Source organism: Macrobrachium rosenbergii, chromosome 22 (assembly GCF_040412425.1).
Source record: "Macrobrachium rosenbergii isolate ZJJX-2024 chromosome 22, ASM4041242v1, whole genome shotgun sequence".
Lineage (NCBI taxonomy): Eukaryota > Metazoa > Arthropoda > Malacostraca > Decapoda > Palaemonidae > Macrobrachium > Macrobrachium rosenbergii.
This window is the reverse complement of record NC_089762.1, coordinates 4,584,532-4,611,023: the sequence shown is the minus strand read 5'-3', so window position 1 is coordinate 4,611,023 and position 26,492 is coordinate 4,584,532. Positions and strand designations below refer to the sequence as shown.

General features: G+C 38.2%; 1 long non-coding RNA gene across 1 annotated transcript in view; it reads right to left on the bottom strand.

The window, feature by feature from the left end:
* The window catches only part of LOC136850551 (uncharacterized), a 33,615-nt gene extending 11,291 nt beyond the window's left edge, over positions 1-22,324 (bottom strand). Inside the window, exons 1-2 of the long non-coding RNA XR_010856650.1 lie at positions 22,072-22,324; positions 2,712-2,913 (exon numbers count right to left, since the gene is read on the bottom strand). This is a non-coding gene — a long non-coding RNA (uncharacterized lncRNA). The remainder of the gene's footprint in view (positions 1-2,711; positions 2,914-22,071) is intronic.
* Between the last annotated feature and the right edge of the window lie 4,168 nt (positions 22,325-26,492).

The following is a 26,492-nucleotide window of genomic DNA, read 5'->3' as shown; positions in this document are numbered from 1 at the left end:
TATATATATATATATATATACTGTATATATATATATATATATATATATATATATATATATATATATATATATATATATATATATATATCGTGGATGAACCTGTTTCTCTTGGGGTGAACAGAACCACAAATATCAGGTTAGTCTATGTACTAAGGGCAAGTGGTATATCCTTGATATAGCTTCCACTTGGATTACCAATGGTTTTACGGTACAGCTATAGTGGACCTCACACAAGAGGAGCTCCTAGCAAACGACTGGGGGTCTCTCCCTAGCAGGAAGTGTCCTGTAAAAGGCAGTGTAAGGTTCCATGGTAGAATCACACAGACAGCAGGGAGCAAATGTTGGTACAGCAGGGTGGGGAAAAGGAAATAATTTAAGTGGTGGGATGAGAAGTAGGAAGTTTCGTTCAGGGAAAAAATAAGTAATCTGAGGTGCAATGGAATGGCAGAAAAAGAGATTTAATGCAGATATACCAAGTGTGAAGAGTTTGAAGATAAGAATATTATCTGCCGTTGGTAATTTGAAAATATACAAGACTTCTCAAATCACCGAACTGTTGTGCGGTGTAGATAACGAGGTAAAGCTTTATAGGTTGCCCCAATAAGACTCCAGCCAGCCATTTTTGCATGAAAGACCATTTTGGTTTTCTTCATCCAAAAATGTCTAGGAAATAGCAGGGCACCAAACGAACCTAAAAATACCGATCTAACCTAACCTAACCTAGGGGTATTTACTGTTTACAATTTTGCTGTAATAGCTATTTATCATTTGCGCATAGAATTTATGGGCTTCAAAATAACGAGAATGAAGAGCTCTTGTCAAAAGAGTAGGCAACTTATAAAATAATACCGATAACGATTAGAAATCTCATGGAGCGCGCATCAGAATATACAAATGCAGTGTCTAGTCACTCGAATTCTGAATTTCGTTGCTTTTACGGCCCTCAAAACATTGCCTATATATTACCAAAGTAACGAGAAAACATACAACCAGCCAAGTTGAGAGTACATTGTCTCACTCTACAATTGCACAACAAAGAATTTACCAAAAGGACACCATTTTACGAAATCTTCGGGCCCCCAAAATCAACTTCTATTGCTTAATGGCCAGTGTCAGCAATTGAATTACAGCTGTCGGGAGAACTGGCAAAGGGGAATCCTTTTTTCCCAATTCCACTTTTTTATTTTATCTTTTTTCGCGTTTGAATTGAATTGAATGAAGAATTTAGGCCAAAGGCCAAGCACTGGGACCTATGAGGTCATTCAGCACTGAAAAGGAAAGTGACAGTAAAAGGTTTGAAAGGTGTAACAGGAGGAAAACCTCAAAGAGTTAAGTATATCTTAGTTTAACCAGACTGCTGAGCTGATTAATAGCTCTCCTAGGGCTGGCCCGAAGGAGTAGATTTGTGTTGCGCGGCTAAGAACCAACTGGTTACCTATCAACGGGACCTACAGCTTACTGTGGAATCCGAACCACATTATGACGAGAAATGAATTTCTATCACCAGAAATAAATTCCTCTAATTCTTCATTGGCCGGTCGGAGAGTCGAACGCTGAGCCAACAGCGTGCTAGTCGATAGCTCTACCCACCCCTCCAATGGAAAACCTCAAAGTAGTTGCACTATGAATCAATTGTTAGGAGAGAGTGGAAAGTAAGGAGGAAGAAAGAATATGAAAGGAGGTACAGTAAAAAGAATGAAATGGGTTACAGCTAGGGGCCGAAGGCACGCTGCAAAGAACCTGAAGTAATGCCTACAGTGCCCAGTACTTATCACGGAACACCAAAAAGGGTCGCAACGTTATTTAAATAATAATATATCCTTATCAATTAACTATTATGACATAATCATTTGTTGTATACGGTTTATGAAGAATGAATTTTTATTATAGAAATTTAACAGTGAATATTTAGACAATTGAGTTTTGTTCAAGCAATATAACTTTTCCACAATAATGTTAAAAGATTCAAAATAGATTTGGAGAAGGGTTCTGTGGGGAACTGGAATATAAAATTTAGACCAGAGGCCGAGCGCTGGGACCTATGAGGTCATTCAGCGATGAAAATATTGCTGAAACAATGGTTAGAAGAAGGTGGAAAGTAAGATGGAAGATATGAACGGAGGTACAGTAAAAGGAATGAAAGGGGTTGCAGCTAGGGACCGAAGGGACGCTGCAAAGAACCTCAAGTAATGCCTACAATGCAGCGCTTGAGGTACACTGACGGCGTTAACCCCCCCCCCTACGGGAGTGTTCAGTGGGGGACGATGCTTTCGATAGAAAAAAACTGGGAACCCTTAGCTTAGGAAAATTCAAATCTTCAAAGCTCTGTTTGGGAGGTTTTTATGACGTCACTAGCCTAGAACCGCATTTTGTGACGGTCTGCTATTCGTCTTGACGTTAAGCGAATCTGGCGAATTTTAACTATACAGTATATATATTCGAGCAATGCAATAGTTTTAAAGTTCTACTCGTCCGGTAATACTTCCATTCAAAATCTACTCGAACGTTACATTTGAAGGCAGCTACCGGGTAGCAAATTCCTTAGCTTGTTTAAGGCTAGCTCCAAACATCCACAGTCATTTGTTTGTGGGAAACATAATGAGATTATTTTCAAGAAAATTCAGGGAAAGGTCCCGGTACTCGGTTACATCTCGGAAAAATAAAATGCTAGCGGTTAATCTCATACAGAGGAAGACGGTCTCAGATCTTACCATTGACCTGCACAGTGGCTGGTCGGCTGTAAGGTCATTCGAGGTCAGAAACACGTCGTCGTCTCCTGTTGGTGCGGAGAGAGGTGACCTCCTCTTCGCTTTGCTCTGAGCGATCTCTGGTCGCTAAGGAACTGACGCTGGTGTGTGAAGAGAGAACATCGTTCTCCTCTGCCCTTACGAGACGCGGCTTCAGAACTGAAACCTGAGGAGAGAACGAATGTGTAAATTAGTATATTTAATGTTATACGTCTGAGTCTCTAAACTGTAGGGAAGTATACCACTATTCTACCAAAACACAGAAATTAACGTGTACTGCAACTGGTAGTACTAATAAAATACACGGGTATGGGTAGACAGGTAAATACCACAAGTGACGGTACATCTGCTAAGAGAAAACATATGACTTTTTTCAGCTTGTTCCGCTATTCAACTTTGAATAGTAACAAAGGTAAAAACTTTACATTCGTAGGAATTATCGTGCAGAACTGACTAGACTTCCTATAAAAATCGTTCTTAATATACTTGAATTTGAAATTCACACACACACACACACTACACATACACACATACACACACACACACACACATATATATATATATATATATATATATATATATATATATATATATATATATATATATATATATATATATATATATATCACAAAATAGTTTGGGTGAATTTACATGAAACTGTGGAATTTATTCTTCGGAGGGTGAAAGCATAAGAAAAATTCTGCTAATCTTAAGAAAATCCTACTGCACAAGCCCCAGTATTTAAAGAGAGAGAGAGAGAGAGAGAGAGAGAGAGAGAGAGAGAGAGAGAGAGAGAGAGAGAGAGAGAGAGAGTCTCCATATGCATTATACAAATCAACAACAACAGAGACTACTCCTGCTCTTGGTCAATTTTTTGCATGAAGTTTTGATAAGAAATGAATTAAACCCCAGTCTGAACTGTGAAGTGGGCGTTAAATTTTGGATCATAAGTCATGTAAATACGACACCAAAGATAAGAAGCTACGTAAAAACGACCTTTTGGACTGAGGAAGAATTGCTAGCTAGCATAAAACAAAGTCTTTGGTTTATACGTCAGCTAATGATTTTGCGACGCTTTTAATCGATCGGGCTGGCAGTCAGCCCATATATACAGTAGATGCCGGCTGAGATGCTCGGACTTTACACAGTTTTCGAAAGTTTTAGCCTTTCAATCTGGCGAGAGAATTCTTCCGCCTTTTGATCCTAGAAGTCCAGTTTTAGGAATAAATTCAAACGTTCTCTGAACTGTCTCTTCTTTCAATAATGAAATAGCTGGCGTGCCTGAGGCTGAAGTGTAAGTGTGGCTTGAGGAAGGATAATTCCCAAATTGTCTACTATTCATAGAATGTAATGACTTCCAGCGTGTTGACCAAAATGAGACAAATCATCGGTACCCTTATCGGTTCAATGCGTTTTTTCCTTCCTGATTGTGAGCTCGTGATCAGCAAGCTTCACGTACGGCGTCAACGTCACGAGTTTTAATAAACTCGTTACTCGCATCATAGACTGAATGCTCTAAACTAGCACGTAACCAGGGTCATAAAGGATAACACCTGCTATATCAAGGGTCTATCATATCTTCTATATGTCTACTTTCCACGAAAAATTTTATGTATCTTTGTAAAGCAATGCTGAAGCATTTCTCTTGGCTTTCGTTCAGAAGAGAAAGATAAAATCGAATGAAGCAAGGATTTAGCCTAATGCTTCTTAAACTATTTTGCATCTCAGTCTAATGATCCTCTGACAAAGTTCCAATGAAGAAATTATGACATGATAAAGAACAAACAGTTAAATAAGGCATGTCTTATTTTCCAAGCAACAGGTATTAGAAACCAGAAATTAAATAGGTCACAAGTATTTTATGAATTACAGTACACAGTAGATGTTTAATAAAATACTTGTGACTTATAAGCTTTTCATATATGAATTTACATGTATAAACATACATACATGCGTATTTACAAACATGAGTAGATAGATTTTCGCAGGAGCTTGCACTAGACTAATATCTTTATTGAGAGTTGATTAATACTTGGTATTTGGATTCGTCGTATTTAATGTCTGGTTTCTGATAACTATTGCTAGGAAAATAAGACATGCCTAATTTAACTGCTTGTTCTTTATCGTGTTATTTTAGCTTATAGGTCACAAGTATTTTACGAATTACAATACACAGTAAATGTTTAATTAATAAAATAGTTGTGACCTATATGCTTTTCATATATACACATGCATTTTTTATATATCCTTTGGTATGCAGCATTATTGCCCCATATCCAGCTTAAAAACACCGGGCGGTGCCCGGTGATTTTTCTTAGCTAAGGGCACTTGCAAAATGTACTTTTTTTCTTGCCCAGTGCTGGACTTTCCGCTCGTTCTCGGCGGAGCCTGAGGCGTTTTCGCAATTTACCTTTTCACTAGTATAATGGAATTCGAACACCCCGCGTACTAAACATTACTCTTAACAGTGAATTTCAAAAATGAGAAGTGTACATGGTCTGAAAAAAGGAGAGAGAGAGAGAGAGAGAGAGAGAGAGAGAGAGAGAGAGAGAGAGAGAGAAACAAAAAAAAAAAAAAACAGGTATCTATACCTCGGGCAGTTACGCCATGCATCTGGTATCTAGGGATGTTTTGAACTGGTTGTCGCCGGGTTGAGTTAACCGTTAATTATCCAATCAGTTAAATCGCAAAATACGAATAATCTTAACCGGATTTCATGGAATTAACTACTTTTTTAGATAAGTTAAAAACAGCGCAGCCACTTTTAAAACGTCTCTTAATGACCACCTCATGACGCAACGGCGATCCGGTAAAGACCAGAATGACCTCAGGATAATCGGGGAATATCCGTTGGCTCAGCTCATCCTCCCTTCCAGGGGTAAAAACTGGATAATGTCCACCTGAGGCCTCTGGGTTTTGTGATTTTTATTTGGTTTGAGTAATTATTTGCAGTAAAAATGAACCCCCGCTCGTATCCAAGGGTATAGCCCATTTCTTTGGAGCATAGTCTCATTTGCTGGTAAAATTGTCACGCCTTTAAAATCTCGCCTCTCGAATCTTAGACCGATCAGTAACTGACTTTATCTCCTTGTTGTTCTGCATAGACTTTTCCCTACATGGTCTAAATATGCTTTTGTTTATTTCTATTTTTAGGTCGCGTACAACAATGCCAAAAGATGTCTTTGATAAATACTATAATGGACCTTGTATTGTCATTCTGAAACTTGCAAATAGTATATGCAGTAATAGCTGCGAAGCTGAATAATACCAAATGTTTATAACTATATAGTTAATGTCTTCTCGTATTCTCTCAACGTAACACACACATATATATATATATATATATATATATATATATATATATATATATATATATATATATATATATATATATATATATGTGTGTGTGTGTGGGTTTGCAACGCAAACCTCTGCCATAGTAAATTAGCCTCTTCTCTCTCCGAAAATGACTTGTTTTACCAACTATGGGTCTAACATTTTTTGAAAACGTGGTAAATTTTTACATTAAATCATAACTGCATTCCTGAACTGAAAATATGGCTGTGTTTCTGAAGTTCATTACGACAGCAAATTAGTACTTTTAGAGATACTAGACCCCTCCCCTTATATCTTACAATTATGGGGACCAAAGTGGGGTTTCCTGGTGGGGGAAGCACAAAACGAGTAACCTACCCTAACCTAACTTAAGGACCCAGCTCCCTAACCTAGGGAGCTGGGTCCTTACCTGGCTTGTAGGGGACTTGGGCACCCCTGGACTGCCCCCTCTGACCTAACTTAGGGCATTGTAAATTAAAACCAACAGGGTTGTGAAATAACTCAACCACACCTAATCTACCCTAACCTAGGAACTAAGTAGGGCCTTACCTTGCCCAGGGGCTTTGCTCCCTCCCCACCCTGGATGCCCATACTAACATAATCTAGGTCACCTGGCCCTTACTTACCTAGTGCGCAATGTCACTTCAAAAACATTCAATAAACCTAATCTTAATCAGAATCAGTATCAAAGGTTTGTTAGAATATACATCATTCGTATTTTCCCCCCACCCAAAAACCCTGCTTTCCCATTAAAAATAAAATCATCCAATATAATCTAAATGAACAATGACAAAGAGGATGTTTTTTTCTTTTTCAAGCAACGCCAGAACTCCAAAACACAAACAAACAAGTAAAAAACGTAAAAAAAGCAGCGAAGTTTCTACGGAGCAATCAAGTTTTCTGTACAGCGTATAATGCTGTATGAAACTCTCAGCCAAGGCCCATGAAACTTTCGCCACGGCCGGGCCTGTGCTGTTGGCAACTACAGCAGTGCCAAACGCACGGTCATGGCTAACTTTAACCTTAAATAAAATAAAAGCTACTGAGGCTAGAGGGCTGCAATTTGGCATGTTTGGTGACTGGAGGGCGGATGATCAACATCCCAATTTGCAGCCCCCTAGCCCCAGTAGTTTTTAAGATCTGAGGGCGGACAGATAGACAAATAGCCATCTCAAGCGACTTACATACAAACAGTTACAATATCGAGAACTGGTATTACAGAAGAAAACATCGTAAAGAATTTAATATATATAATTTTGTTGTAAAATTGCGCTGTCAAACAGATACGAAAAACAGGCAGACGAACATACATAACTTTACTGAAAGTCACAAACCGATCAGAAAAGACAGATACGAAAAGACCGACATGATGTGACCTCACAGCAAGAATCAAGTAAGCTAAGGTGATGGCTCCAACAGTAATGCTCCTTTTCCTTTCAGGTATATGTATATTGGCTGTATGGCGACAGCTGGTCTTCAGTGCAGTTCCAGATATGTAACTTCCAGATATTTTCCTTTACGAACAATGATCGTGATACCAATTTGTACTGAAGATTTGACTAAAAACTTTGGTCCATAATCCTTCAGCTATGGAAACCCAATTTAATTATGTCCGGCAGAGGGAGTCTGGCAAATTTCAAATTCTTGCCACGTTTCTCACATAATTTTTTAGCCCTTGAAATTCATAAAAAACTGAAATCCAGTATACTTCAACTATGGAAACCCACCTTAATGATGTCTGGTAGAAGGAGTCTGGCAAATTTCAAATTCTTGTCATGTTTGGTCCAGTAGACTTCAGCTATGGAAACCCAACTTAACAATGTCCGGTAGAAAATCAGTCTGGCAAATTTCAAATTCTTGTCATGTTTCTCACTTCACTTTTTAGTCCATAAGCCGCTCTGTACACCCCTTGAAATCTATAAAAACTGAAATTAAACGCAGAATGCTTCACTTGAAGATAAGAGAAACTACACTACGCTGTGCTAGTCAGACGTTCAGCCTCTTCCAGAGGCGACCTCTCTCTCACTCCCTCCTCGGAATGGCAAGTTGGGCAGCTGAAAAGAACGGGAGGTTCTCTGCCTCTTCCCTTCCAGTTCCCTTCGAAAAATTTAAGTATACCTTAGTTTAACCAGACCACTGAGCTGAGTTCCCTTCGAAAGCTGCGCTAGTTAACTCTGTACGTCGGCGTGCTCTCGTGACAGGCTATGAAAGTTTTAACGTTTTACCTTTTATGTGTTACGTTCCTCGTAAGTGAACTTGGAGATTCTCGAAAGTGTGAAATGTAAATAAAGCAATAATTATTGCATTTTCACACAGTAATTATGTTATCTGACAGAGATGTGATGATATAGAAATATTATACAGTATACCTAGAGCGAAACGTTCTCATGAGAATTCTCACATGCAAAATATACACTGAATCGCGATATGTTTGTTTGATTTACTTTAGATAAAATAAACAATTTGCTTCTCTTTTTGTTTTCAACGCCTCTGTAGCGATGATATACAGTTAATGATACTATTAACAGCGCCTTCATTCCTGTGTTTTCATGATACTGTTAACAGCGCCTTCATTCCTGTGTTTTCAATCTCCAAGCGAGCTAATGATACATACCAATTCTTTGTCATACCAATTAAATACATGAGAGAGAGAGAGAGAGAGAGAAACCTTGAAAATTATGTTGTGTAATTTTCTAAAATAACTACTCCATGCAAAAGTCATTGAATATCCGGGGCGCGAATAGGTCTAGCTTCATAATCTTTAAATCATATTTATATTTTCATGTTTCTGAGGAGACTTTCGAAGTTCCAGTATAAATGTGACAGAAAGGGAATACGACCAATTACATTCAATATTTCGCCAAAAATATCTAGATGAGCTCGATAGAAACACCGCTTTATTCGTTGAGAAGTTTCTTCGTGTGTGAGAGCATAAAGATGAATTGCATATACGAATACCAACGCAAGTCTTACACGTTGCGAAAATAAATCATATATCTAATTAATTTTTATCCCCACTTGAAATCAAAACGAATGTCACAGAGGAAGAAAGCTTTTCAAAGCGATAGTTACTATGTGGGGGAAAAGTAACGAAGAATATTTTTTTTTTATAATAAGTGGCTGCTGGTGTGGTCACGTGAGGTATGAGGCTGAATTCCAGCAAAGCCAGTTCTTTATCAGTTTTCTGATTTTGTAATATCGTGTCCCGTAACCCTTGTGTATAGGTAATTGAACATTTTAACAATAAAATGTGGCTTCCCCTGCCTCCGAGGACCGTGCTGTTATAGTCCAATGCTTCTGATTTATGTTATATTATTGCTGGGAGATTGTGCTACAGTCCGGGCGTCTGTAGCCTACCAACGCTGTAATTACGATTTAGGACAAGTGAGCCATTTCCTCAACTTTTCTCACGTTTCCCAACTACCCGTGTTTCTTGGTGACTAACATATTTTGTTACCTGTTGCTAGATAAAATCACTTTGTAGTAATGGCATTATTTCTTAGATATTACTTTGTTAACAAGGAGGATTCTATATTATTTTTTAAGGCACCTCATGTAAAGGTCAGTACTACACGTCTAAATGCATTAATACCAAGTTTGTGAATGTGCAGTTATTCTACCTTTGCAACTACCCTCGCTCGATAGAGACAGTATTGTTCTAGTCACAGCTCGTTGTTTCTTGTGACTGGTTATTGATTTATGATATTATGAACGCGTGGGGAAACTGTGAAATTACTGTTCTGAAAACTGCACAGCCGTACAAAGGACAAAGACTGAGTATAAGAAGTAAGCAGATCCAGTAGCATAGGTATGGAAAAAGTTAAAGACATTCTGTAGGCTACTGAGCAAACAGAAAATACGACATTGTTGTGGCAAATGCCAGTACACTTTGTGAATCTACTTCAGTTTTTTAAAGGAAATTGCTTTGAAGGGTCTAAACAATTTTAAACAACGGTAGCCCCTATATTTTATATTTAGATAAAACTGAAAAGCTGAGAACGGATTTGCAAGTGGATTGCGCCAGGGAGTGCAGGCCCATTGCACTGAAAACTCCCGAAGGTTTGACTATTACGTAAACACCTCATCATAGCCCGTTTCACCTTAGTAAGTGACTCAGCTGTTCAGGGACCCCCAGAGGCCTTGAATATTTCTCTGTCTGGTGTGTAACCTGCACGGTTCGACACCAATGTATGTATGTATATATTTTAAATGAAATTTAATTATGCCACAGTTATTTATAATTGATAATCTATCGTCACAAATATATATCCGTGCTAATTCTTATATAGGACTATTCCTTGGTTTTCAATATTAAAGGCGAATTAACAATACAATATTAGATTTCGGTTATTATACCACACACACACACACACACACACACACACACACACACACACACACACACACACACATATATATATATATATATATATATATATATATATATATATACACTTCGGTTAGATCTTCCCTTGAACCTGTAAGATATTAAGTGCTTCTTGATCAAACTTTCACACAAATAGAAACCCTACATCATTTAAGAACACCTGAAGTATACAAGCAGTCACTGGCCTATTTCGCAACAAAGGTCGTCACATCGCTAAAAAAAAAAAGGATTGAGTTACGAACATGATCAATTTATATTCAGAACTCTACACTGCAACTTTTCCCAGCCTTCACTAATGAACAGTTCTCAAGGAATCAAGAGAAGGATTTATGTATGTATGTATGTGTATATATACACATATATATATATATATATATATATATATATATATATATATATATATATATATATATATGTATATGTATATATATATATATATATATATATATATATATATATATATTTTTTTTCAATAAAATGAATTGTCATAATAAATCTTCAGCAAAAATACTAACGAAAATATATAAAATGAACAAGTAAATACAAACTAAAAGGGTGAGACGTAAAATAACGAAAAATTAAAAACACAAACATAAAAATATGAAAATAAAACTAAAGTGAAATGTAAACAAACTACCACTCACAAAGTAAAATATTTAACGACCTAATTGAGTACCTACTATGAAATTACACGATAGCTAGTTGAATACCAGACGAGTTGTTGTTCAATTCCGGCTTCATCTTTTAATAGTCAGCGACTCTGAAATTAAAAGGTCCAGTCTATTTGAACAAAAAGACAGTACCCGAAAAATCCAGGTCAGTGAAAGGATGGTCCTGTGTTAAACTGTGTTCTCTAATGGCAGAAAAGGGTGGTTTGGAAAGGGAAACCTAGTTCTAATAGAAAGACCTCTGTGTTCCAAAATTCTGTGTCTGAGCCAGCGGGAACTAGATCCCACTATCGCAGACCACACTGCGAACAAGTGAACAAGTAAACGACACAGGAATTAAGGTCCACAGGCAGAGTAGGCTTCTCTCTCAAAAGTGATCTTATTGTAAAAGGATTACAGAAAACAAACCGGAAACTGATTTGAGGGAAACAATGCTTAAGTATTTCTTGTAACTTTTTCGGACCATATAGCTACTATGACCAAGGTAAGGCAATTTAATGTACTTTACATCTTTACTAGCAGTACTGTACACCGGTCTGGGACAAAACTTTTCATTTAAAAATTTTTCAGAACTTTGTAAAATACAAAAATGGGATATGAGTTTTCAGAAAAATAATTCTGGAGGAAAACCATATCTTGATGAAATAAATTAAAATCACAACAAACATTGTAGGCTCTATTAATCAAAGTGCGTATTGAGTTCATCTTATACAACTTTATGAAAAACTGAGGTAATTCAATCCCAAGCCAGTAAAAGTACTTTTCCTATAAACAGAGGTCTCAAATTTGCCACTATTTCTGTATACCTGTACATCTAAAAATGACAACTTATTATCCTGTTCCGTCTCGCAAGTAAAAGAAATATATAGATTCGTCAAGAACTAATTCACCCGTCATCTATAACTTTCCGGCAACACTCCCAAAGAACCTTTCCAGTATTTCCAGTACTTCTACCTATTCTCAAGGCTAAAGTCTTGGGACAATCACAGTCTACAACTATGTTCCTTCAGACTTTTAGGACTCTTTGGCCTGTGAAATTGGTTGAACTTCATTTTGCACAACTGTAAAATTTCTGTTAGATTTTTTCATTGTGGATTCTTGTCTTTTTAGTCAGTTTTTGGCTGTGTTCACTTATATACTGAACTGTAGTTCTGTTGTAGAGCTAGTGTAGAGGAGGATACTTTGCATCAATTCAAAAATCGTAGTGCATAGATGACGTTTCTCAGTGAATTCTGCTACATAGTCACGCTCCAACTCCGCAGGACCTCGAAATCTTAATAAACAGAGTAGAATATAGAATTTAGGCCAAAAGGCCAGGCTCTGCGACCTATGAGGCCATTCAGCGCTGAAACGGAAACTGACAGTAAGAAGGTTTGAAAGGTGTAACAGGAGGAAAACCTCGCAGTTGTGCTATGAATCAATTGTCAGAGAGGGTGGAAAGTCAGATGGAATTAAGAGTATATGAACGGAGATACAGTAAAAGGAATGAAAAGGGTTGCAGATAGGGGCCGAAGGGATGCTGCAAAGATGCTTAAGTAATGCCTACAGTGCACCGCATGAGTATACACTGACGGCACTACCACCCACGGGGCTGAAATCTTAATAAACAGAACTTTTTCCGTCTTCGTGATGAAAGCCGAAATCAGCAGACTAAGACACCTGGGTCTTGGACGCGATATTTTTCGTAGAAGACAATAAAACGAACCGAAGCCTGGCGAAAGAAGTCAAATGAGGTGGGTATTTGGTAAGCAAATTGGCCAGCTAATTGGAGTGTCAGCCATCTGAAACCACACATGGAGATTTATTCAGAGAATGAAAATAAAGGGTATTGCTCAAACCGATTTCATTGAGAAATGTCAGGCAATTTTCTGCGGCTTAATTTATGGAAAAATAATGCCAAAACATTTTTGTGTTGTATTTTTATGGGAACAAGCTGGGAAGAAGAAGAAGATTTTTAGCTGTTTTTGATCAGGGACTGCAATAGTGGTATGTACTGTAAGAATGAATTGTTTCAGAAATAATTTTCGCACTGTATAAAGTCTGGGCAAGTTAAAATGAAAAACAATTTCGACGGTGTTTACTATTTTTTTTTTTAATATATCTTAAGTCTGGTTCTAAAGTGTTTCCATTGCTGACTGTGGCAGGATAAGCTGATAGAGACTTGCAGAAGGCGCAGACCTCAACAAATAAGGAGTTTTACTGTTGAAGCCTGGACGATGAATGTAAAAGACAGAGGAAAAACCGTCAACTGTACAGATGAACCGAATGCTTCTCATACGTTGAATACAGAGAGCTGAAAGGATAAGAACTGGAAACACATGCGGATGTTTTAAAACGGTTTGATCACTCAGAAAAAACATGGACGAGAATTGGGCCGATGACGAAGTTAAGGAAGGATCAAAGGGACCTACAATTTACTGGTTAGTTGGAGTAGCAGAGGTTTTGGAACTGAAGGAACTTGATATACAGGAAATGCAAGAATGCCTTACAAAGACGCAGGAATTGCTTGACGCAGTGAATGAGTTTTTGCCCGTGGGGTTCAATTTTCATTAGGCCTTTTGAGAATGAGTATGAAAGCGACTGCTGACTTTAGAACAGAACAGAATATAGAGTTTAGGCCAAAGGCCATGCACTGGGACCTATGAGGTTATGCAGCGCTGACACAGAAACTGACAGTGAAACGGTTTGAAAGTGTAACAGGAGGAAAATCTCAAAGTTGTACTATGGAAAAATTGTTAGGAGAGGCTAGAAAGTAAGGCGGAAGAAAGACCGAGAGTGAAAAGAAGGGGATGCAGCTAGGGACCGAAAGAAATCTGCGAAGAAACTTAAGTAATGCCTACAGTGCACCGCATGAGGTGCACTGAAGGGAGAGTGGATATTAGCACACCGTTGACTCACTTTCTGAGACGACGCAGGAATTGCTTGGCGCAGAGATTTTTTGCCCGTGGGGCTCAATTCTCACCAGGCATTTTGAGAATGAATATGAAAGTGACCACTCAACAGGAAAGTCGAACAGGTGATTAACAGGGTCGTCATTTGGGGGGGGCTTGGGGGGGCGGGTCAACTGTCCCTCTCAAGACTCGACTTGCCCCCTCCCCAAGACCCAAGTTGCTCCCTCCCAAAGCCTCAACTTGGCCCCCCTCACCCCCAAGCCCCAAGAAGGAACAGCATGTTTTCTTTTAAAATGTGCAATCATAAATATATATAAAATTTCTCTGAAATATTATGTTTCTTGATCTTCATCTGTCTACTAGCTACCAGTGATGATGAGACAAAACATATAGTAGTGGGAGTATATAATTTTCACTGAAATACCTTGCTCATGTGGCTTCAAAAACACATAAAATAGCTCAAAATAAAAAAAAAACTCAGCTGATTAGGCTCACTTCGCTGGCCAAACCGTCTTTGCCCCCCCCAACAAAAATCTGAAATGACGCCCCTGAAAAACATATATATATATATATATATATATATATATATATATATATATATATATATATATATATATATATATATAATGTGTGTGTGTATTTCCACAGAGAATCTCAATAATACTGAAAGCTCAAAAGAGGAAGATTCAGAGATTTGTCTGTCTCCATCTTTTTTAGTTTTTATATATATATATATATATATATATATATATATATATATATATATATATATATACATAAAGGGCATCTTCATCATAACACACTTGCGGAGAATCTGAAGCAATGACGTAGGAAAGAATTTGCCAGATTATATTAAATACAAAACAGGTAGGAGAACAAGTTAACGGATGTAAAGGTGAGAAAAGGATTGGTTTGAGGTTTATCTGATTATCATTTAGCTGGAGGGAAAAGATTCGATTTGTAGGAAGCAGCTAATGTTTTGGAAGTTTTATGCACGGGGGGTTTATCCATGATTCAGCTGTAAAAGAGCAAAGATTACTTTCTCTTTTCCCTCTCTCTTGAGTTAACCTGTCAGGAGAAACGGCTAGATGTTGAGAAACTTACTAATATATATTACATATATTAGTAAATATGTATTATATATTTATATATATATTATATATATATATATAAATATATATATATATATTTATATATATATATATATATATATATATATATACGGTGTATATATAATACAATTTACATATATATATATATATATATATATATATATATATATATATATATATATATATAAAGTGTGTGTGTATTGTTACTACAAATGACCTGAGCACATACTGTTATAATTGTTATAAAACATAAACAATTCTTGAAGTCAAACCTATTTTCGTTTAGTGAGGTCTTTCTATACAAATCACTGCATGCCTGTAATCGCAAGACACGAAACTGTTTTTCCTTCCTTGAAATTACTGTACTTGGTGGTGTCTTGATTTATGATGTTGATTACTGCTCTGGTGAGGATTGAAGAGGCTGGCTAGGCTTTAAAAGTAAGAATCAACAATGCTAATGCGAAAGCGCATCTATTTTCTTCTGAGCTTGATGGACACAGTCTGCTCTCTGAATTATAACGAGGTTGTGATACTTAGGAAGGCAGTGCCAGTCCCCCAGCATCAAGCATCAAGCATTCTTTTCATCTGATGGCTGCTTCTGCCAGTTCGCAAACACTATCCTGGCGCGAATTTTACATAACAGCCTCAATAAAACGTTGTTATTTACCGTCACAAGCTCTACCAGAGCTTTAGTTTACAAACAGCCTCGCTTGCAAGATCTCCCGGTGAAAAATTCTTGGGAATGCCGTGACGTCACAGCGAGTTGCCTCCTCGTCACACGTACGATGCACAAAAGGTTACGAGTAACCTCTTGGAGGCTTCTACTACTGGCAGCAGCCACCCAGTCAGTCAGCCTGTAGCTCTGGCTCAGGGTTTAGTTTCACCTTGACGGCTCCTTTGGGTGAAGCGCCTACCTCAGTGTGCTACTGGATTGCTCCTCCTACTCAGTTGTTGCGTACTTTTCGTTTGGATTTCCAGTTAAGTATTGTTCTACTTGCAAACAAAGATGTGTGCATTTAGATTCACCTGAGTGACTCCCGTTCACACGAACGTTAATCTGCACAAGTTCCCCTGCAACTGTTGATCTGTGAACAACTTTTCCTAGACTGACACAGTTTGCAGCGCGAGAGTGGCAATAAAAGTGCTCAAGAATGATGTCCCATTATTTCAGAGGCCTCTCGAGTGTGAAATACAGTTTTCACATATTTCATGACTTTAAATATTAAGGAGTTATCCCAAGAACTTGAGAAACCCTTCTTCCAGTTAGTTTGAGAGAACTCAACGTTTTGCATCACTTTGTGGGACGGGGCAATGGCTTTAATTCCGGTTATTTTGGCGAGTGGAGTGTGCATGTGTGTGTGTCTAAGTCACCTTGAAAGTTACTAGTTTTTCATCTAAGCCCTTGGCAGAGACACTGCCAATACAAGTGGCGCGTAATGAACACCAACGCTGTACAGCAAATCATTTAGTTACCAAAAATATTTGATTCATTACTTTTAACTTTTACAGAGATTGTAAAACGTTTGTTTATTCTGAAGTTTGGAGGAGAATTCGTAAGCCTAATGGAATGTTTTATTTCCCTGAACGTATCATACATAAACTGTACCAAAAGGTTCCCAGAATCGTTGACTAAGAGGTAAGAAGTAACATTCCAAAGGCCGGTCTGCCCTCATTAAGAGGATATTACCGGTTTATATTGACAAAGCGAGTCCCTTACAAACAAAGCTCACATGAAAACAAAAGCATAACGTAAACAAACTAACTAACAAACAAAAAACTAAACCTCGCGTGCGTAGTTTACCAGCGGTTTAGATTACGTAAAATTTTAGAATTTTTGTCTTAATAATTATGTATAATTATGTGTGTGTGTATATATATATATGTGTGTGAATGTGCATACTATCATCGAAGCAGATACGTTTCAAACGCTTTAAAACAAAGGAAAATGTCATCTAGGTCTCTTACACAATGAGAAGGTCTTTGTACCTCCACGAGATTTATGACGACTAGGAAGTACAACCACAAGATTCCGAATCTTTTTTTTTTTTTTTACTCTAAAACATCAGGATGATCAGGTTTTGATGCAACACTATGGATTTTGGTGCCGGTGACGGATCCACAACCCCATTCACTTGAAAATCATAACTTTAGATATAAAGTCTTTATACAAAGAAATTCTGTTACTACGTTCCTGCAGACTTTTAGGACTCTCTGGCCTCTGTGAAATTTGCAAAACTTCATTTTGCACAACTGAAATTTCTGTCAGATTTTTATTTCGGATTCGAAATTGTGCGGGAAATTAAAAGCTCAAAGCCATGCGTCTACGAAGTCGGACGGTGATGCAGCTTCCGTCGCAACCTTAGGTAATGGGGACGTGTCGTAACAATGAACCTTGAATCCCCTGTTGAGACAGCAGCTCTGGGACACTGTGTCAATTAACTTTAAATGCAGCACCATCAGCACTAAAATCAAGTATGGAGCCTCGTGTTTTCTCAAGAAATATAACTTGAGAAATTTCTCTGTAGTCTTGCTGTCCCCGAGATCCAAAATGAACTAACTCTGGAAATGTAGTTGCCATTGTGTGGCTCGCAAATAAGACTCCTTACATTGTCAGTCTAAAGTAACTAGAAAATGGAAGCAGAATTTCAGACTTTACTGGGAAAAAGTGGCTGGACTTGACACAAACTCACATCATAAGACTAAAGTGGCAAAACCCGTAACACTGCTGAGAACACCATGCTTTAATAGACATACCCGATCCAAGAACCAAATTATATTGGATTTCTGTCACCTGTCTGACATATTACCATCGCATAAGCTTTAGATTTAATCCGTCTTAGCTGCTCGAAGAAAATATTGTTCTTTGTCATATCCACATAATAACAGCAGCTTGCTGAATGCTGTACTCAAGAACTTCCAAATTCTCTTCGGAGATTAATTGCACATTTAGCCTAAAAACTATTGAACTGAATTGAATATAGAATTTAGGCCAAAGGCTGAATGACCTTTTAGGTCATTCAGCGCTGAAACGGAAATTGAGAGTAAAAAGGGTTTGAAAGGTGTAACAGGAGGAAAACCTCAAAGCAGTTGCACTTTGAATCAATTGTTAGGAGAGGTTGGAAAGTAAGATGGAAGCAAGGGAATATGATATGAGGTACAGTAAAAGGAACGAAATGGGTTGCAGCTAGGGGCCGAAGGGATGCGGCAAAGAACCTTCTGTAATGTCTACAGTGCACTACGTGTAGTGTACTGACGGCGCTTAGCCCCTGCGGGATCAATCGCAGTAGCTCTGCTTATTTACGGTCGTGACAGGCGTCTTTTCCTTTGCCTTAAGAGGTGAGACGAGATTGGATTTCAATTTCCTTGTCAAGGGGCGGGGTGTGTGATTGTTTAATCCCCGCTATCTGTAAAATTGTGTAAACTACTAAGAGATGAATTGTTGGATTGTGAGAGTTTTAATTTTCATTAATTTCCAGACAAGTATTCTGCCCTAAAATGGAAAACTCCAGCATCTGCAAAATTTTCCAAACTGAGATATGCCACCTATTGGGGTCGTGAAACACTTTCACACAAGTTACTTCAGTTTCAGAATGATTCTTCAATGCTTTATCTAGGGGGGTCCCATTTGCAGTATCTGCAAAATCAGTAGTAAGGCAATGGAAAACTGCAGTATGTACCATTTTTCTGTTTTGTATTTTTTTGCAGATACTTCAGTCTTCCATTTCAGACTAGTATTATTTCGTAAATTATTTCGCAACTTCAGCCTTAAGCCTGACAACGAACTGTAAACGAAAAGAGGGAATATATGGATTTTTTTTTTTTTTTTTGCAAAACTTGCTTTGATAATTCCATGATTTTTCTCCTTTTTTTCATTATTTAGTCTGAATGTCAATTGTCCTAAATTTGTAATCGACAGCACCTGACAGCAGAAAGAAAAACTGGACAAGAGCTCTCTTTCGGAAAAGAAAATAAGCACGGTGCTTTTACCGAGTGTATTAAATATTAAGACATCGAATTTTAAACAGTTACGTAGTGTTAAGAAAGAATTACCACCCCCACCCCCCACAAAAAGTCGTTTCCCGTTATTATTATTATTATTATTATTATTATTATTATTATTATTATTATTATTATTATTATTATTATTATTATTATATTTGGGCAGTAGACACTCTTTCAAACAGGTATTATTGAAAGTTATTATTATTATTATTATTATTATATTATTATTATTATTATTATTATTATTATTATTATTATTATTATTATCCAAACAGCTTTACTAGACCACTGAGCCGATTATCAGGGCTGGCCCAAAAGATTCATTTTTATTTATCTTTTTTATATTTTGTCAAATTACAATTTTTCAAAAACTTTATAACTGGATTAATTTCAAATGTCGAAATTTCTGACCAAATTTCACCGATCGACGCCCGCTGCTGTGAATGTGAATATAATAGATGATCCGATTCACAGATGAAATCCTAAATTTAAATGCTATGCAACTGTAATATTAGGTCTCGTCGACATTACAGTCATACTCGACGCATCCAGTTAACTGGGAATCAAGATTTGAGTAGTTACAGGGATTACTTTGAATCATAACGTCAAAGATTTTCTCTTACGGCTAATATAAAAATTTAGGCAGCTCTAAGATGACGACACATGCAATATACATATACTGTACATATATGTGTGATACATACATATATATAATATATATATAATTTTATATGTATATATAAAAATAATACAAATATATATACTATACTATACTATATATTATATATATATATATATATATATATATATATATATATATATATATATATATATATATATATATATATATATATATATATATGTATATATGTATATTATATGTGTGTATATAACAAACAATTTGAAAGGCTATCCATGAGATATGTGTGTATTCAACGAAACTATTTGTATTAAATAAGTAACTGACCGCTTGAATTTCCTCTGCCTCTGTTCATCAGCGAAGGCTAACATTTGGCCAACTGATTCTATCAGGTCCCCAAGAGCCACAAACGTGGCCCAGAAATTCAATATCGAATTCGGAGGTTCTTTGCCTTTGAAAGGCAGCTTAGCGCTTCATCTATCGAAATGGAAAAACTTCCCTTTGAGTTGCATTAAGCGATTATACACAACAGGTTTTACGGTACGATAATGCCTTAAATTGACTCATTTATTCAGTGCCATATTATGGCTGTGGATTTAGTTTTTATTTAGCAGAAGATAAGTCTTTTACATTAACACTCCCTGCTCATATATCGTTCAGAAAAAACAGACTTAAAAGGAAAAAAAAAATTTCTTACTATTGACATCAAAGGTGACATTCAGTTACAGGGTTCATTTTCTCACGGTGTCTGCAATCAACACAGCTTTGTGATTGCTAGTTCCTGGTACGACTTTTCTCCCTCCCCCCTCTCTCTCTCTCTTTTAACTCCTTCCTACAACCAGTCATTTATCCTGGGGCTTCCCCGTCCCTGGCAGCCATCGGAAATCCCGCCGGTAGAGCGACCCTTCTCTTTCGTTCTTCCGTATTAGCCTTTGCTTTCTTTGCAAGGACAGCTGGTTTTAGTTCAATGAATATTCGATTATCAATGAATACCTGATCTTTTCTATCACCGGTACTCACTCTACTCTGCATCGGTTTATAGGCTACTCATACTGTACATCTCCAATGAAAATAGAAATCTTTGAACTTCCTTCCTTAGACGGTCGAATCCTATCATAACAAACGCCGAGACTTCAATAGGCTCATAACGCTTTCTATTCCTGAAGGCAAGGAAAAATGTCTGAAAAATGTTGTCGATCCGGCTTTTTCTAAAATCAACTCGACAACTGTGGCAATCACACTTTGCAGCGTTGACAACAAAAACCCAGTCAGGATATTGATACACTTTGAGGATCCTCACACGACATGCAAGAATGCTGCACGGTCTACTTACAGTAGTAGGCCTATTCCCTGAGGCATAACTAGCAAAAAAAGAACGAGATGGATGGGATAAACGCACACAGACATACGCCTCGTCAAATATTTTAAACGCTGAAGATGCTTCGCTTACGAAAATAGATTTTCTTTCATCTTGAGCACTGGGGAAAACATGGTAGGTGTTTGAGTTGATATTCTATTTATCCTTTGATTGGCTCACCGTCGTAAAATTACGTACCTCCTTAATGCGCAATATGCGTAGCAATCCATAAATATAATTTGCTTCAGTATAAATATACTAATATCAAACAGGTACGTACAGGAAAACCTTCCAAATGAACTGATGATAATGGTGGTGATGTCTACTTATAAAAAAAATGTGCGAGCGTTCACATGGATCAAGCTAAATGGCCCTTAACCTCCTAAGCAAGATTTCGCATGACAGAATGCGGAGCCTTTTGAGATCGACGACGGCAGCTCGGTTGAAATATCAGTGACGATACCGTTACCTATTTATGGCTTTGGCTTGCCATTTTGCATACTGTGCCTATGTGGAGGAGTGCGGGAGGGCCGGCCAAGGGCCAAAACCATAAAATAATGCATGTTTAATCATACGGATGGGTTTCCAGAAACTATCCTTTCGGGAGTGTTGTCCTCTGTTCTGTAATCTTGACCACAATGGGGGAATACGGACAGGAGGTACACCTGAATACGACTTAACCAAAACAACTTTAACCTAACCTTTCGTTTCCAAGGGCGCCGTGCACTGACTTAACTAGACTTTACCTTCCTAAACCAACTTAGGGTGCCGTGCCTTGACTTGGCTGGAGGGGTGTCGCTTCCCCTAGACACCTCTCCCCTCCACCGTAAACTGAACGTGGACAGGCCTAAGATACCCCCTTGCGGGAGTAGGTCCAAATCCTTACGTTTCGCTAGCCTAATTCATCTAAAACAACACATGAACTGCTTACCTTTTTCAAAATCGTTGAGGTTAAAATTGTCGGGTTTCTTCCTCTTTTCTAATGTTTGGGTGCTGATCGTGGAAGGGCTATACAACACAAGCTATCGGTAATTAGTTGTTTTATAGGAGTTTTACGGCGTCAGATTCATCACGTTTTGTAACACACTAAAAAAAAAAAAACATTCAAGTCACGTGCTTCCATTTTGGAAGCTAGAACGGGGAAGACATGATCTGGATTAGAAGGGCAAGCGGGTTAATAATATACCAACCGTTCTGACGGAAACTTTAAACTCTTTCGCCGTGAAAGTAATAGTTAACGATTTGACTGTTATCGTTAGGTTAAGTGGTGTTTTCGGGTGTATTTGAACACTGTAACCAGCATTTATTCTATATCCTTTTTCTATCTGAAGGCATGGGTAAGGGAATAAAGCCTACTCCCGTCCTGCTTAAAATTCTTTGATGAGAAGTATGCACGGTACACAGCTCGTGTGTATACCTGTTACACAGAAACGGCAGTTGCCAATTTTCAGTTTTTCCGGCTGCATATCCAGACGAGTTGGGAAAAGAATTCGAGTCTTGATATGGTTGCTGTTCGTTATTTTCTGCTATCTACTCTTGAATATTTTCCTGTAACAGGACGTCCAATAGCATAATATACAAAGATAGATATCAAGCAATCATACTATACTATAATATGGTACCGCTGCCTTTGATAATGGATCTATAAGGACAGAAATATTATATGTAACTGCGTATGTGGAATTTCAGGTCAGCAGCTTGAAAATAAACCATCTGAAGACAAGCAGATAGGTCTAGTGTGGCATCCAGATATTTACAGAGAAAATCAAGCAATGCAAGTGTCATATTCCTGCCGTATGTTATCGTGCTATATACCGTCAGTGAACCTCACGTAGGCATTACTTATAGTTTTTTGCAGCGTCCCTTCGGCCCCTAGCTGTGACTTAATTCATTCTCTTTCTTCCAATTGATTTTCCACCCTCAGCGCGGCTGCGAGTTTCTCCTCCTGGTACACCTTTCAGACCTTACTGTCGACTTCCCTTTCAGCGCTTAATGACCTCATAGGTTCCCAGCGCTTGGCTTCTGGCCTAAGTTCTACATTCGAATGTGAATCCCTCCATTCACCCAATAACCGCAACTTAAAATTAGTTTACGATCTTGTCGCTACTTGTTCTTATGCACCTGCAACACAAGGAAAACTGTAAGGAAACCTCGACAGCACAAGAAACATTTAAAACGAAACAGAAAACTATTATGTCGGCTTTGTCTGTCCGTCCGCACTTTTTCTGTCCGCCCTCGGATCTTAAAAACTACTCGGGCTAGAAAGCTGAAAATTGGTATGTTGATCATCCACCCTCCATTCATCTAACACACCAAATTGCAGCCCTCTAGCCTCAGTAGTTTTTATTTTATTTAACGTTAAAGTTAGCCATAATCGCGCTTCTGGTAACGATACAGGATAGGCCACCACCGGGCCGTGGTTAAAGTTTCATGGACCGCGTCTCATACAGTTTTATACTGAGACCACAGAAAGGTAGATCTATTTTTGGTGGCCTTGTTTATACGCTGTAGCAGCTGTACAGAAAATTCGATTGCGTCGAAGAAACTGGGGCGCATTTTTACTTGTTTATATAAGAATACGAAAATAATAAGAAACATATCTCGACACTGACTTGAAAGCTTATCACATACCAGGGGTCAAACCGACTCGTCCTTGGTAATTCTCGTGCCGGCTCTTGAACTTGCTGAATCCAGTAATTCTGTTTCCTTTGACCTCTAACAATGCGCCGCCGAGAGCAGGAATTTCCTTCCTAGTATAAAACCTTGATACTGTTCGTCGTGAAACGCCCTGATGAAATTCATCAGTATTTGTAAGTGATTTTTATCTTTTTTTTCTATTCTTGGAAAACAGCCAAATAGATTCCTGGAGACTGCTTTCACTTTCTATGCCTGTGCAGTCAACTGTACTCTGCACACCTTACCTGCAGTCGTAGGAAGTGGCATTACATGGCCAAAGCTCTGCATAACAGTGTTATATTCCTTCTCCAATTTGCAACACTTGTAGATATTGAAAATGATTTCTTTGGCCTTGAGCGTTCAAATGGTGCCGTGGTGATATACAGAAAAAGAACACCGCGGATGAAAGTAGTAACTACCTTAACCTTCCCTGCATCTTTGTCCTGATACAGTTTCGGCAATGTGTATGTCACATCTACGATTTTTCTCCACTTAAGTGAAGACGAAAGAGTAGGATCGGGAAGAAGTGGCTACGTCTCCAATGGGCTCCATGTTTCTATTCAGTAGGATTATAGTCTCTCACATTTCTGTAACCTGCCTGGTGCGAGCGGGCACAGTCCATCAACACCCATTTTCTTAATTCACTCAAGTCGATAGGCCTACAATGCATTTTCACAGAACTTGCCAGTCGTACTACTAGTAGCAGCAGTAGGGTTTTACCTTTGAAAGGGTCTATTCTTCCAGTCTTCCACATTCCGTCCTCTCTTGAGAGCAAATACTTGTCTTTCTGTTGTGAAACAAATCTTAAAATTCCTCTCTCATTCAGTCGCTGTCTAACTCCTGTGCATGTGCCAGTAAGGTCGTTAAACACTGGGTTACGGAAAGCATGTAGATATATATATATATATATATATATATATATATATATATATATATATATATATATATATATATATATATATATATACCCATCATTAAGCCATTTCCTCTAACAGGAGGTGGTTTCTGAAAAAAAAACAGACTTTAACTGGTGAAACAGCAAAGAAATCTCATCAACAGCGAGGTGAACCCTCCTTCCCCCTGTACACTGGGTCATTAAACAAGTTTCTAACACTTTTTTTTCAGGATATTAAAGCCCTTCATTCCATTGCCAGTTTCTCCGTCTATTGAGCACTGTCTAGGTCTTCCTTGCACCTTCTTGCTCAGCACGCCAGAAGCAGACACTTTTTCATCAGGAAAGGACCCTCCATTCTCTCGATATGATACAACCATCTCAGAACACTGATCAGGCAAAAATTCTCCTGAACAGCTTCGACCTCTCTCTTTCAGTTTGTTTTTTAGAATGCAAACTTTAATTCCATAAAGGAGAGTGTGTCCATACATTCCAACTTATGCTTTCATGATGCTTGCTTCCAAATCTTTAATTTTTTTAACCCAAACTTTCATTCCATAAAGGAGATTGTATCCATACATTCCAACTTAGACTTTCTTGGTGCTCTCTTCCAAATCTTTTATAAGCTCCCTGCGACCACTCTTGGTTGCTTCTCTAATTCTGGGGATCACCTTTTCTATCATTATCTATTAACTGACTCCCAGTGCCTGGGTGAATCAACCTTTTCAATTCTTCTACTACCAATATTAATTACTCCATCATCTTGAGCTGTTAATCAGCTCAGTGGTCTGGTTAAACTAAGATATACTTAGCTTTAGCTTGGTTTCCAAATGACCTTCATATCCTAACTATTGTTAGCATATTTATTTTTTCTTCTCACATACAAGCTTTCAAAACCTCTTACTAGTTTCTGCAGCTTCTCTTCATTGTCTCCAATTAGCACTGCACCTTCTGTAAACACCAGCCATTCCACGCTCCATTCGTGAATCATTTCTCATCCCACAACTTTGCACCTCTGTCCAATGTCCTGTCTCTGACATTGCCTTTTTGTTTTTTTTTTTTTATATCTTAGTTTTACCAGACCACTGAGCTGATTAACAGCTCTCCTAGGGCTGGCCCGAAGGATTAAACATATTTAACGTGGCCAAGAACCAATTGGTTACTTAGCAACGGGACCTACTGTACAGCTTATTGTGGAATCCGAACCACATTATAGCGAGAAATGAATTTCTATCACCAGAAATAAATTCCTCTGACTCTTCACTAGCCGGTCCGGAGAGTCGAACTCGGGCCTAGCAAGTGCTAGGCCACAACTCTACTGACTCGCCCAAGGAAGAGCAACACTGCCCATCACCCCATCCACAGAGGCACTAAACAGCCCTGGAGACATAGCACACCGTTGGGTGAGTCGGTAGAGCTGCGGACTGGCACTCGCTGGGTCAGAGTTCGATTCCCCGGCCGGCTGATGAAGAGTTAGAGGAATTTATTTCTGGTGATAGAAATTCATTTCTCGCTATAATGTGGTTCGGATTCCACAATAAGCTGTAGGTCCAGTTGCTAAGTAACCAATTGGTTCTCAGCCACGTCAAATAAGTCTAATCCTTCGGGCCAGCCCTAGGAGAGCTGTTAATCAGCTCAGTGGTCTGGTAAAACTAAGGTATACTTACTTAGCCTCAGGCTCCTCTCACACCAAACCAGCCACTCTCCCAAGTTTTTATCGAATATTAAAAATAAATGTGAGCAAGAAACAATGTCGCGGAGTAGTGAATACTAATACGAATGGT